The following is a 15,559-nucleotide window of genomic DNA, read 5'->3' on the forward strand; positions in this document are numbered from 1 at the left end:
AGAAGAAAAGGAAATATCATATTCGGCCTGAGATTAAGCCGTAATAGGTTTTTGCAACCAAACCATTTAGACACTAAAAATATTACCTATATTCTTTGAGGAAGAATTTTTTTTTAATTTTTATATCTTTTGTATGATATAATCTACATCTGCATACTTTTATGAATAAAATTGAATCAATTTTATTGAATTATCACTATTATCTATGGATACAAAGAAGGAGTAAAATGAAATGTACAATCTAATTAATAAATTTACTTTTATTTGCATTCATTAATTCAAATATATTTATTACTTTTGAAATGTTGCGTGCACCGTATTTATTTTTACAAGTAAAAAAAAATTCATCCGCCGGGATTTGATAGTAAGCGTTGCTAACCGCACAGCCACGAGGCCATATTGGAAACAATTGTTTCAGATGTTATAAATTAACAATAATCCACGCACGATATTTGTTTGAATTTCTTTTAACTATCATATTCTCTTTGGACTCAAAATATTTACACGCTCGTGGACTCATAACTATAATACGGTGTGTGATTTAGTTGATCAAATAATAACTCATGACAAATAATTACCAATGTCAAACTAAAGCGTGAAAAATATCATACCAGCAATAAATATCTAGTTACACAGCTAAAACAATACTCATACAACACTGTTTAAATATACTTTTTTACACTAGTAATTAAAATAATACGTACTTGTAAGAACGCCATTTCCTTGCGCAATATACCCCGTGGCGCGGTGCACAACAATAACCTCGAACCCCGCTATGTTGTCGTCTGCCCCAAGCCGTGTGTGGCGACATGCGCAGGCGTGATCCAACCGGCGCGACCCGCCTATACCTGCAGCATGGCGGGGTGAAACCTAAGCAGTACGCCGCCACGTGCCGGCCGAGTTCTCTGTACTGTCCGCAACATACCAGAGAGATGCCACGCATGCGTAAACATCCGTAGTGGGACATCCGTAGTGGGACATCCGTAGTGGGACAATTTTTCGTGCGTGCAGCCAGCGTTCATCGATTTATTAAACGTTGTCACGTCAATAAAATGTCTACGCTAAAATATTGCAGACATAACAGAATATACAAAGGTCCCACCTACAATATAAAAACATGTGCGTACAGCAATTGTTTTGAGAACCACGTGACAACCACGTGTAAAATAGAAGCGGAGCAAAATGTATCCATGTTCCCAAAATATTAACAAAAAAATAGCTCATAGAACGTTGAACTTCGTGCAAATTTTGTAATGAAAAATTCATTCCATACAACAGAAATTTTAATATAATTTATTATAATTATAATTATACTACAATTTTAAATCATTAAAAATCATATATTAATAAATAATAAATTGATTAACAATTAGTAAATATTAATTTATAGTTCTTAATTTTAATAAACTGACAACACATTATCAATCAATTATTATTAATCAATAGTTAATTGATAAACAATTATTAAATGATAAAAATTAATTTAATGAATTTATTAACCAATAATAAATAAATGCTAAATGATCAGAATTATTAATAAATAATAATAAATTATTAAAAAATTAATCAATAACCGAAAATTTATATAAATTCTAATTGAATCTACTATGTCCGAGTTCTTTCGATTACAATTATAATTGTATATGAAAATAACATATGCGAATATTGAACTTACCTAGATACCTATAGACTATAGTTAAAAAAAAAAAAGTTCGAAGTCCGTAGATGCAGAATACCAAACTCGCACAGCACAACACGTTTGCAAATCGAGATATATAACGTTTAAACAAATTTTCAGCTCTGAATCGTCCTACCGCTCAATACACAATTATACAAAAAAAAATAAAAAAAATTGTAACAATTAGGGGAAAGGCACCTAAGAGTGCGCACCTAACAAACAATAGTCATATGTGACTACATTTTAAATTAACAATAAATGTTTGAGTCAAATTCGGTTTTATTAATCTATTATGCATTCATCTACATATGTTCAATTATGTGAAAACTGTTCATATTGTTATAAAAGACACAAAAACAAATACATGCAAATGCGCACTCTTAGGTGAGCTAGCCCCTAAGAGTGCGCATTGTTTACCCTAAGAGTGCGCACTTAACACAGATCACAAGTAAATGTTACAGATCCTTCAAATGACGAACACTGCTCATGCCACCACTGTTGGCATTTAATACACTGTATCCAGTCTTCTGAGATTGGTTCAGTATATCTCTCATCACATCCTGGACAGAGTACATCACTTTCCACTGTCTTTGAAGTTTTACGCTTTTTCAATGGACCTGATGATTTTCCTTTCTTATTTGACTTCTGTGAATCTTGTGAACGTTTCTTTTCACTCTCCAGCAAAAGAGCATTTTAAATGGCGAGCTTGTCATTACTTCCGATCGCCTGGCTTTCCTTTGTCTCTTGACTGTTGTGTCTGCTTTGGGAACAGGTACGATGCTGGCTTGAGAGATTCCCTTTCCCTCACTCTGATCTACCTTCATAGGACTATTATTTACAATGCAGGTGGAAGAGTTAATTTTCTTAACATTTTTCTCACTTGATACACCAGCTAGCATTTGGCAACCCAGATTAATTTCACTAGTCGACAACTCGACACCACTATCGATCGGCATATCATTCTCAGCAGCATTAGAAAACTCCAATCCAGCTACATGGACAATATTACTGGTCGACGGTATTTGGTCCAGCATTGTTTCATTATTCTCACTAGACACCAAACATTCCATATCAACTTGAAGATTTTCAATAGTTGATGGGGATGTGTCAAAGCTAGAAGGCATGATGGGGTTTTTCACAGTTTGTACAGAAGTATCTGGAGCAACAGGAACCACCTCGTTGCCACTGTCCATTGGCTCCTCTAGATTTGGCCTGTCAGTCACATGAGATGGGATGAAATCCTCGTCGCTGAACACATCAGGGTTATAAGGATAAATTCCTGTTGCACGAAATGAATTCTTTGCTTTCTCCATGGTGGCAACCTTCTCATATGAATTGCGGAACAAAAAACAAATGTCATAATTGGAAATTGCACGGCCGGGGTGGTTGTGCATCCATTTCTCCGCTTCAATAGCAAACATTGATTTCAGAGGGCCGAAGAATCCTCGATCGAGAGGTTGCAGTTTGTGTGTAGCATGGGGAGGGAGTGAAAGAAGTGTGATATTGTGCTCTCGGCAAAAAAGAACAGCCTCAAGAGAATAGTGGGATGAGTGATTATCTAGAATTAGGAGTACTGGGTCATCCTCAGATGGTTTGACATAGGTCTTGAAATGTTTAAGCCAGACCAAAAACAGATCGGAATTAATGAAGCCACTATCAGATATCATGTGCAAAGAACCTTCAGGAGCATCTTTAAATAACTCTTGTTTCATTCTTTTCCTGGAGAAAATAATCGCAGGGGGCACATAGAAACCAACAGGATTCATGCAACAAACTACTGTCACAGTTTGTCCTCTCTCTGCTGAAGACACTTTGCTGACTGAACGTTTGCCTTTGGGAGAAAGTACTTTGGGAACTTTGTTTGGGACACACGAGATTCCACTTTCATCCATATTGAATATACGATAAGCATGAAATTTCTTTTCATCTGACACTTGTTTCAAGTTATGAAAAAACCGCTGACACTGTACTCTGTTAAATCCAATGGCACTGCCAAGACTGCATTTTTCGGGTGCTCGAAGGGACTAATTCTGCCTCTTGCAGAAATCTTGCACCCAGTGTCGCCCTGCTGCCTTTGTCACATTGTTGAACCTGTGTGGAATATTGTTTAGAGTCGCATACTCAAAAGCCAAACTCATCAGTTGCTTTCTCCCTATGCCATAGAATCGGCTGTCCAAATCCCTTATGTGGTCTGCTAGTTCTTGCTCTTGAGCCGGTGTAAAAACTCGTTTCAATCTTCCTAGTGACACTGGTATGGATCCCTGAAACAATCATCGAACTCAACTCAGGATAAGATATCAGGAATCTACTTACTAATGAAAATAAATGACAGCTAGGAAAGGCAAGGAAGGAAATATTAGTGGGTCAATCTACCCTAACAGCGCTTCAAAGAATGGAATGTTATGTAGATGAAACAGCAATGAAATGAGTAAGGAGACACACAAACAAGAACACAAAAATATCCATTAAACTGACACAGTACATTATTTTTCTTTACGACGAAATCGACTGAATTTAGCCTAAATCATTAATTCTGAGCTAGCGATGGCCAGTTTTCGAATAGTAATCGCTAAATAATAACTAAATATACAAACGACTGCTTTAATTATGCAGGCTTAACAAACCTTATTTTTGTATAATGGGAAATGAATTAACATTTTGTTAAGTAAGCCTAGATAACTGACAAGGAATTAAATTAATGCAAGTTTATTATATTTATAAAAATTCTAAAGTAGGTAATAATAAATTATCTCAAATTTTCTTTATTGTAACTTAGCAATTTTATGAAATATATATAAATTGTTGTGTATTTTTTACAAAAAATGTAATTAATAATTTTGTTTTGGAACATTATGTATGGGAAGTCAAGTAATTGCTATTGATTGGCCTATACTAGGTTGGTCTCAATTTGGCCGATTTCAACTCACTACTAATTCTAATGAAGACTCGGACTAAGAAACATGAATAAGTTCATGCATTTAAGTTACATTTATCAAAATAATACAATTATTGCTAATTAAATAGTACTTACTGCTTTTAGGCGTTTCCTTAGCGTAGATTCCTTTGTGCCCAGATCCTTTGCAACTTTTCGTTGACTTTCCCCATTTAGTATTCTGTTTCTTGCTTCATTTAAGATTTCTTCTGAAAATATTAACTTTCTTTCCGATTTTCTCTTATAAGAAGATGACATTCTGAAACAAATATAGGCCTATTTGATTAAAATTGTTCATTTTTGCATTAATATAAACTTGTCCCAAAGAGTACGCAAGGTGCTCCAAAGAGTGCGCGCGCACTCTTGTGGACAAACTTTGTGCGCACTCTTAGGCCCGTTCCACAATGACACGGAAACGGAACAGACGGAAACGGAGACGAAAACGGAGTATTGTTCCGTTCCGTCCGTATTTTTCTCGTTCTACAATACACGGACCCGTAAGAAATCTTGGCCAATAAGAAAGAGCGAGCGTGACGTAACTGAAAACTACGAGTATCAAGTGAACTACCTGTTAAATCGAAATGTATGGTTGTTAACTTGGTAATGTAGTAAGTCGATTTGTTATTGTTTTTTTTTTTTGTTTTTTTGCGCGGTGGCGGTAAAGTACCAAATATTGTTGATTTTGAAATGGAGTTGGAAGAAGTGTTAATGTGGATGCTATTTTTGAGCTCCTGCAATCAATTTTTGAGCTCAGGATTCAAGAGATTGAAACGTAAACGAAAAAATGCTGGAAGGAGATGGTGGGTGCGGCCAATCTTGCGGCTGCGGCAGCAACAAGGAACATACGCGAACCTGTTTCACGAGTTGAAACTTTCAGATCACGAGCAATTCTTAAAATTTACAAGAATGTCGGTGGCTCAGTTCAACAATCTTCTACATTTAATTGATCCGTTTACGAAGAAGTCAAGTATCCGAGCTCCTCTTCCTACAGAACTGCGTTTGGCAGCAACATTGAGGTTGGAAATGTGCCTTTTGAGGATACCTAAATATTGTAATTTTTAGTTTATGCTTGGTAGAAAATACTTTAAATTGTACGTTTTAAATATGTAATCTTAATAAGTTTGGAACAATTATTCTAATTGTTTCAGCTTCTTGGCCCATGGAGACAGCATTAAGACGACATCTTGGAATTTCAGGATTGGTCTGTCCACAATGTACAAGATTTTGCATGAGACAACTGAAGCAATATTCAAAGCCCTGCAGCCAGGCTACTTGAAAAAGCCAAACAGAAGAGACTGGAAAAATATTTCCAAAGGATTTTGGGAAATTTGGAATTTTCCACATTGCCTAGGGGCATTGGACGGCAAACATGTCAGAATCGCAGCACCACCTAACAGTGGTACTGCATTCCACAACTACCATGGATATTTCAGTATGGTTTTGATGGCAGCTTGTGATGCCCAATACCGCTTCACATGGGTGGATATTGGTGATTATGGTAATATTTTTTGCAATTATTATGGGCTTCTGTAAAATCACATTACTAATAAATTCAGAGGTTGGTTAGGTATGATCACTTTCAGTAGTATAACATTGTTCTGTAAAGTAGCAAATTTACTGTCACATTAAAAATCCTTTAATTATGCTGGAAACAACCAAAGAAAACACACTTTTATTCTCTTCATAATTCTAATGGCTTACGGTTCATGTATTACAGCAGTTATATTTTTGTGTGCACAAATTTGCACAAAGATGTTGATAACATGTTATAAAGTGATATTTGAGGTAGAATTTATTATATTAGTAAATGCTGGGAAATAAAAACACTGTCAGCATAGATTAAATGTACTTGTATTTTTAAGGAGCAATTATTGAAACACATTTCATGGTGAAGCATTACATATGTTTGTTTATATGTGCAGGATCAGACAATGATGCAGGTATATTTGCCAACACTACCTTTGGGAAATCATTGGAAGCAGGCAATTTGGATTTGCCACACCCAAGCAGTCTCCCTGACTCAGAAATTGTATTGCCATATACATTTTTAGGTGATGAGGGTTTCCCATTAAAAAGTTATTTAATGAGACCCTACCCAAGGCGCTGTGTTACGACTGAAGAACAGAAGATTTTCAATTATAGGTTGTCACGGGCTCGTCGAGTTATTGAGAATGCTTTTGGAATTGTTGTCACCAGATGGAGGATTTTGGAGAGACCATTGGCATTCACTTTGAGAAATGCTGAAAATGTTGTGTTAGCAGTATGCTGCCTTCACAATTATTTGATGTCCGGTCATAGTATGCCAAACTATATTAATGTAGGTTACGTCGACCAGGAGGCACCAGATGGTCATATTTTTCCCGGGCAATGGAGGCAACATGCTAGAGAGGGCGTGTTTCATCGATTAGGAAGAGTAGGTGCAAACAATGCAAATCTTTTGGCACTACAGCACCGCAGTCTACTGAGTGAGTATTTTGCAAGTGAAGTTGGAGCAGTCCCATGGCAGTGGCAGCATATTTATTAATTTATATTAATATTTTTTAAGCGAGTAGATTTTCAGGTTTATCTATTTGTACATATGATTGAGTAGGTTATTTGATTTTAGGTTAAATAATCTCAGCAAGTAAATTGGTTGTCTTCCTCATTAGTTAATATGTGTTTAACAGTTTGTGTCAACATTAAATTAAGAATTTTTATTTTTTTAATACTTGTTGAAATTATTATGTTCCATGATACATGTTCAATCAGTTCTTGGTTTAATTCACAACCAAAAATTATAAATTACAGGAGTTATAACTAATTGCAAATTAGTTTCACTTTTAATGTATATAAGGCAAGGCAGTAAATAGTATAGCCAAAAATCATTCAGGCATCTGGGACTTTCGTTGTAGTGTTCTGAGCTAAGAAGGAACACAGTTATTTACCTGTAACAATTAGAAATACACGTTAGATAATGATTGTCTTTGTATTTAATGCTTCACAAATAATTTAAACAGTACATACTTGAAAAAATATATAAATTTTTTCTTCTACTTCTTTCTTAAGTTTAAATAAATGGAGTAGGTACATTCTTCTGTTTAACATAGGCCATATATTTTTAATCTTCTTTTGTTTGCAAACATTCAATAGTCTTCAATACCACAATGTGTGCATGTGAAAATACATACATACATATAATGATATAACATTAGTGTTTCATTGTAGTCTGATTAACAATTGGCACAGATGGTAATGCCCTTAGCAAAATAATTATGGTATAAATGAACCTAATAGTGTTTTCATATCCTTACACAAAGTGAAAAATATTTGGCACCAAGTAATGAGATAACTTACATTGTTTATTTCTTTATAAATTATTTTTGCTGCAACACCTTGTTACTACGTTATTTTTGGCACACTTGCCTATGTGGATGGCTGCCCAGTATTGATATGATAATATCATCCCATTATTGACAGAGAATTTATTGCAAGTGTAATCACAAACACTAAAACATAGTGTAGTTCTCATTTCTTGAGGTATTAAATTCTGTCATTATTCGGCAACAGAGAAGCATGCATGAACCCTGGAGAACTTAATAATTTTCTATTTCTTTTTTAGCCTATTGTTTTGGTTAGCAAAAAAACTCTAATATTAAATATGAATCAAATATGTAATATGTATTTGGTTGATTGTAATTAGGGAAAAGCAATATATCAGGTACACCTGCCTCATACTTTGTACAGAACTTGACACTATGAAGTAATACGTATGGCAAAAATTGTGGGAGGGTGGTTCTCTTAAATAATGTGCAGTATGTTTTAGTAGTCTATTTTTGTATTTTTTGTTATTTTTCACTCAAACATTTTTATAGCAATGACAATAATGTTATTTCTTCCTCTCAAATAATCAGACCATACATGCATAAGCTAGAATATTGTGTATGACGAGGATACGTGAAATTGGGGGAGGGGGGCGGGAGGGGACAGACAGTGCTGCTAACATAATTGTCTGCAATGTTCACTTTGTATGTTAATTTTATTTGGCTTCAACTGAAAGTTCCCAGTTATTTTGTATTACATTATTTTTTTTTCTTAATATAAATTCCATATTAAGTGTGCTTTTTTGATCAAAATGTTAAAAAACTATGAGGGTTTGAAAGTTTCAGTGATGTATTTTTATTAATAAATGGGTTTTCTTAAACTCAAATATGTACTGTACCACAATATATTTTATTTTATGGATAAGCAAAAAAAATAAACGATGTATTACTGTAATGTCTTCGTAATTAATGCTACATACATCCCTAAGATAGTCTCCTTACGGGACATTGCCACAAATGCTTAGAGAATACCTTATCCAGATGAGTAACTCGGACCACAAATCCACCAGGGTGTAAATGCTTTGGAAAGCAGAAAATAACTTCATAAATTAATCTCTTGAAAAGTTCTTGCTCATCAAGTAGACTTCCATGGGTTCCATCAGGAATGTTTTAAATGGTTTGTAACAAATTGAGTTCAAATATTGAACTGCCATATTCCTCAGTTTTCTGTTTGGGTGGAAAACACTTGCTCATATGTTAACTAGCAGGTCAGAGTTCACATCAGCTGCAGTGTGTGTGGGTACATTCCCAGTTAATCTCAAAACCTTCTGATTAATATAAAATTATTTTGTTCTAGCGAAGATGTCACAATATTACAATAATTGTTTTTAGTTTGTCACATGTTATGACAGGCTTAGGTAAGATTTGTTTCAGTCATTAGCAGCACTGACTGCAGTCAGTTAAAAAAAAAATGTTACATTTGCTGGAATGCACTTTACAAGCAAAGGTGTTTTGTAGGAAAAAATGGCATTAAGTTATTTTACATATTGTATAAGTTATATGCAATTTTTTTTATCCTGAAACCAATCATGAGTACCTGTTTTCAAAAAAATTCTTTGGTAAGTACCTACTACATAGCATGATGTAATATTGTGTCACCTAAACAAACTCAAATTCTTTTAATTCAGTTGAAAGCATTCAAAACATGTGATATTTATTGTGCGTTGCAGTCCACTAAGTATGTGCCCCTATTCTCTTATATACATTTTTTCATCACTTTTGGCAAGTTAAATCTTGTGGTGTAAATATCTAAGTTGATATGTAGTATATGAGAAATGTAAAGAAAAGAGAGTAATGTATGCTACTTATAACAAAATATATTAAATGGACAGCAGAACACCATGACATATACCTTAGGTAATCACATTTTTCACAGTAGAATACAAACATTCCACTCACCTAAACTTAGAATGGAAATTTTTGTTAGTTTACATTAAAAGTTTTGCCAATTAACTTGTTGGTGAACCTCAAATAAATTAACTACAAAAATTATTATGCAATCAACTTTGTTAAAAAATAAATAATACATGTGCTAGGCCACACTAATACTGATTTTGAAAATAAAAAAGGTCTTTTTCCCCTACATACAGTATTTACATAAATAATCTATGTAATTTAGGTTAGGTTACAACAGTAACAGTATCATTCTTAAATTTACCTCAAAACAAGTACCTAGGTCACATATGAGCTATTATTTATATTTAAGCTACATGTCATAAATGCAGCAGTAATATGCTAACTTGTCTTGTGAAGTGCACAATTTTGATGCCAGATCTGCACTTAGAATCGAAATTAGTTTATACAGATAAGGTGTTTGGGTTACATTAACATACGAATGTGCTTTTATAAGTCATTTATTTTAAACATAAAACATATACTTACCATTCAAAATACATACAAATCAAAATATATACAAATCAGTTATGATTCTTCATATTTGGCGACAACTTCCAAAATATCAATGATGCACCTGGTTCTGGCACTAGGAGGCACCCTCTTCAAGCTGTCTCGAATGCAGCCCATGTACACATCTTCGGAGTCTTGCTTTTTTAAGATGGCATCTTTAACAGCATTTACAGTGCTGACGAAAGCAGCATTTGCTGCAATGAAACTGCTTTCGTCATTTTCCACAGCTTTTTTTCGCCTGAGGAAAGATGCATCCACCTGTGGAGACTGCACTTTACGAGGTCGCTTAACAATCGCCTCGATAGACACTGCCTCAGATTGTCCATCTGTAAAAAAAAAATAAAATAAAATAAACAGGCAAATCGAGAAAATCACACAAACTCGAAAATGCCACACACTAACTAGCAATTTTTAGTGAAAATAATTCAACAATTTTAGATAAAATGGAAAAATAGACTTCAAAATTTTCAATGTGAGCAAAAGGGTATGGAATTTTGTTCACATATATCACTGTCTTAGCTTCTATCTACTTCTACACATATTAACCCCCAATTTCCCACAATTTCTACCCTCCCCCTTTCTCAATTACAAAATAATTAAGCAAGAAGCAAAAAAGCTTAATAAACAAGAATTCATTTTGAAAGGTCCCATGACTGTGAAATTGAAATACGTAGATAAAAAACAGGTAAGTTGGTATTAATGGTGTAAATGTAATGGATACAGTTTTCTCTGCTTACAACACTTCTGTTTGAGGTCAAAATGGAACAGCCAAGTGATATTGCAGTACATCCTTTGAAATATGGTTAGATATTATTTTGTGTTGCTCAAAAGGTTTAACGATTTATATGTAAAAAAACAAATTTGCTTATTACATAACCCCACAACCTATTTAACAAGCTTTGACAATTTTGACATCAACCAGTAACGTAATGATTGCACAGCAGATTGAGACACACAAAACGAATGAATTTAGTTTTCGCATTGCTGTGAAAATAAACCTTAAAGAAACAAAATTATAATTGCACCAGGAGTATGATTTTAATGTATAAATGTGTTAGCTTCAAGTTAGTTGTGCCAAGCTGAGTGTATGACATACATTTAATCAGAAAGCATACAATATAAATAAGTCACAACTTACCTTCGGGCACTGGTGGAGGGTTGTCTACATCCTGACTGACGTCAGACCCAGTTTCCAAAAGGCTCATCTGGTCATCCACACACTCCTCTTGACTGCATGTAGCAACAGTAAATGAAGACTTTGTCCTGAGGAAACATTGTAATTCACATTTCAGCGAACAACACAAACAGTGAAGTTAATGGACATTTCAGATAACGAGTTTAACAATTTTTCATAGGTCTTAAGTCGTGGATGTACATCCTTAGAAATACTTAAAAATTCCTTAGAAATATTTACTTGTTTAAAATCAATAGTGTAGTGTCACAGCAAATAGATGGCAAAATGGTTCAGCTTGCTGCCTCATGTTTTTTCACTAAGCTATATTAAATGAAACAAAATGTACTGTAAATACAAAAGTTCTTGAATAACCAACACAAAATTTAGACGAGTAACTGTGATCCATTTTTCAGCAAGAATTGTTAAAACAGAAAACAGCACTAATCTAAAATAAACAAATAAATAAATAATAGAAATAAATAAAAAATTATTTTGTCATTATAATAAGTTCTTCAAACATTCTCTCATAAGAAGGCATCGCAATACTTAAGAATAATTATTCATTTTAATTTGTGGTTAGGTTGTCTCACAATCAACAATTGGTTAGATTGTGTTCATGAAAAATTCTGTGAAATTGTGTAAATGGTTAGTTTGGTAAGGTTATGTTAGGAACATTTTAAATTCAAGATTCCTAACCAACAACAGACAAAATACAACAAAATAATTTGTGTTGTATTATGAAATTTTATAATTAAATAATATTATTATTAAACCAAAATATACAATTAATTTTAAAAATCCTTCATAACTAAATAATAAATTTATAATTATGAAAGTTCGCCAAAATATCATATTAAATTTATATTTAAATTTTAAATAAATTTAAAATTCAAATATTTAAATCACACACTTAAAAACGTGTGTGTGTGTATATACACACACACAACAAACAAGGAGTGCAAACAACCATGACAAATAAATTTATGTTAACAGTATGAACACATCAAACTTCAATTGTACACACCTTCGATGCTGCATGTGAGGAATCAAAAATTCCATTGTGTTATACAATGGCCACACAAGTTTGTCCCCTGCGGCAGAACCAGAAGGTGTTGGTGTTTTCAATTTGCGGTGCTCTCGCACGAAAGTATCTCGCAAACTTAACCACCGTCTCTTGCAGGTTTCATCTGTAAATAAATAAAAAAAGTTCCCAGGTAATCATGTCAAATGATTTGTACAGAAGACACATCAAAGTGTTCCAGTATAAAATACCTGAAAATTCCTTGGAAAGAACTTCCGAAATCATGGAAGCAATACCTCTCCACTTCTCTCTCTTAAACATTTCATTTTTGAAGTCCTTCTCAGTCTTATCATAAATAGCAGGTATATCTTTAACCATAAAAATTAAAAGTTCATCAAAATCCGTCATGATAAAACCCACGTGCACAATTCAAATTCACGCATAAAAAAAGTCGACAAATACGGAAACCGACATTAGTCAAAACTAATATATTAATTAACATGAACGCGCAACTGTAGCTTGACAACTGTAGTGAATAAATAACGTGCTCCTATTGGTCTAACGGAGTAACGTAAACGGAAGACTTCAGCACTGCTGAGCAGGTCCGTACGGGTCCGTCTCCGTTTGCGTGCTATTGTAGAAGATCTGTTCCGTGAAATCCGTCTTCGTTTCCGTGTTCCGTCTCCGTTTCCGTGTCATTGTGGAACGGGCCTTAGGGAATGAACACGAAGTATCTAAAAGAGTCGACAGATAGCAGCACATACCGTAAAAGCTAATATGGCTTTATCGACACGAATGCTGAAAACCAAAGCTGCTACGTAATATAAAGATAATGAACGCATCTCTGTTTACCTACTTGCTATAGCTTAAGTTACCCGATAAAAATATTACATGAAAACAACAACAAATGAACTCTCACCTTTCAAATCTACAAATAATTTTGTGCAGCTGCAAGTTTCACGCCACTCGTTTGTCACACAGTAACGAACAATCTGAGGCTATACACTTTTTTTTCAATGTTGCCAACTGTAAGAAAATAGCAATGCGTACTCTTAGGGGATGCGCACTCTTTGGTGCCTTTCCCCTAATTTAAATTCGATGAATTAAAATTATACTACGATGCGTGCTATTTAAAATTAAAATTTAAATACCACAATTATAATAACTCAATTAATTGAAATAATTTTTATATCTCACGGAATTTGTATTGGGCCCCCACAAAATATTTATTGCCAATTTTCACTATGTGCATCATTAAACTATTTAAAATCAAATTAAGTGCATTCTTTTAATTCACGAAATTTTGTTCAGAAATTAAAATTATGTACAGAATTATAATTCTAATAAAATTATATACATAAATTTAATTCTCACATTACAATTCAGGGCATTCAGTTGTGTTTATAATTTTAATTTGTGAATTAAAATTATTGAAAATATTATAAATTTAAAAAAAAACGTGATAGTCCTATGAACAAGGTGACCGATCAAAAACGGGGCGCTCCGGATTCGTGTATCGTATTGTGTTCGTTTCGTGTATAATTGTTATTACTGTTGTAGGCCTACAATTATTTTGTGGCCCATTAAATTTATTTCCTCCAATTTTGACAATTTTGAAGCTGAATAAATGCATTAATGTTTTCTTATGCCATAATAAAAATGAACTAAAATTATATCTAGACAAAAAAACAATTCTAGGTTTTTAGTATCCTTTCCTGTGTATTCAAAATTAATTTTATGTATAGACATAAAATTATACTTTTGAAAATATGTATTCAATTTTATATACAAATTAATATTTTATGCGGCAAAAAATCTATAAATAAAATTTTATAAAATGCAGTATTTACTAGGAATACTTTTTAAATTTTTAATTTCATCTTAAAAATAATACGTATTCAATTTGTAGAACAAATAAAATATTGTGTGCCAAAAAATTTATATCAATTAGTTATATCAATTAATTTTATGTCCAGACACAAAACTATTTCATTATTTTTACTTTTGACTGAAGAAAAATGGTTTCGGAAACTATTAGTTTCTGTTAAAAAAGGTAATGTTTTATTTTTATTTATTTGTGGTCACTATTTTAGACTATACATAAGAAAACGACGTGCTATAAGCATCACGATTCGATTTAAAAACGGCGCTCTTATACGCCGATATATATATATATATATATATATATATATATAATATAAATATAATCTTTATATATATATTTCTTGTGTGCGTGTGTATGTCACTGAACTCCTCCTAGACGGCTGGACCGATTTTGATGAAATTTTGTGTGTGAGTTCACGGGGATTCGAGGATGGTTTAGATTCACAATTGGATATTTTATCTCGATTCTGAGTTAATAAAAACTAAAAAAACACGCTTTAAAAGCAAAAATTGCAACGCATTATTAGAAGCCATTAAGTTTTGCTATTGTAAGGAACTAAGTAGAGAGTAAGAAAAAAATTAAGATCCTGACAGTTTTTAGTGTCGCCATATTTGTTTCAATTTTCAATACCATTTTGTATATTACAATTTAAATTGCAGAAAAAAATCATGTTTCATAGCCACACAAATAGTGAGTGTGTGTCATTTCTCTATGTCCACGAGGTCTCGCCGCGTCAATTTTCTCCTTGGAGAGAACCCGTCCGCTTAATTAAATAAACAGCTTTTATCGTTGAATGATTTCATGATTTATTTAATGAAAATATGCTTTCATAAAAAAATTAGTTAGATAGACATTCAATAGGTGTCTTTCTCTCACTCTCTCTCTCTGAAATGTATGAAGCTTGCTCGCGGGTCAGTAATGCAGACAATCTTTACATTCTAGCTCGAGACGGAAAAAACAGTAAATGTGGTTTACAAAGACATTTTATGAAGTGTCTTCCCGTCATTACATTTGAAAGTAGAAAAATATTAACTCAAAATTTAGGTAGTAACATATTTTTATTGCAAAGACTGAAATAGAGGTGAGAAAAATTACCATCATTTG

The sequence above is a fragment of the Bacillus rossius genome, chromosome 1, assembly GCF_032445375.1.
Source record: "Bacillus rossius redtenbacheri isolate Brsri chromosome 1, Brsri_v3, whole genome shotgun sequence".
NCBI lineage: Eukaryota > Metazoa > Arthropoda > Insecta > Phasmatodea > Bacillidae > Bacillus > Bacillus rossius.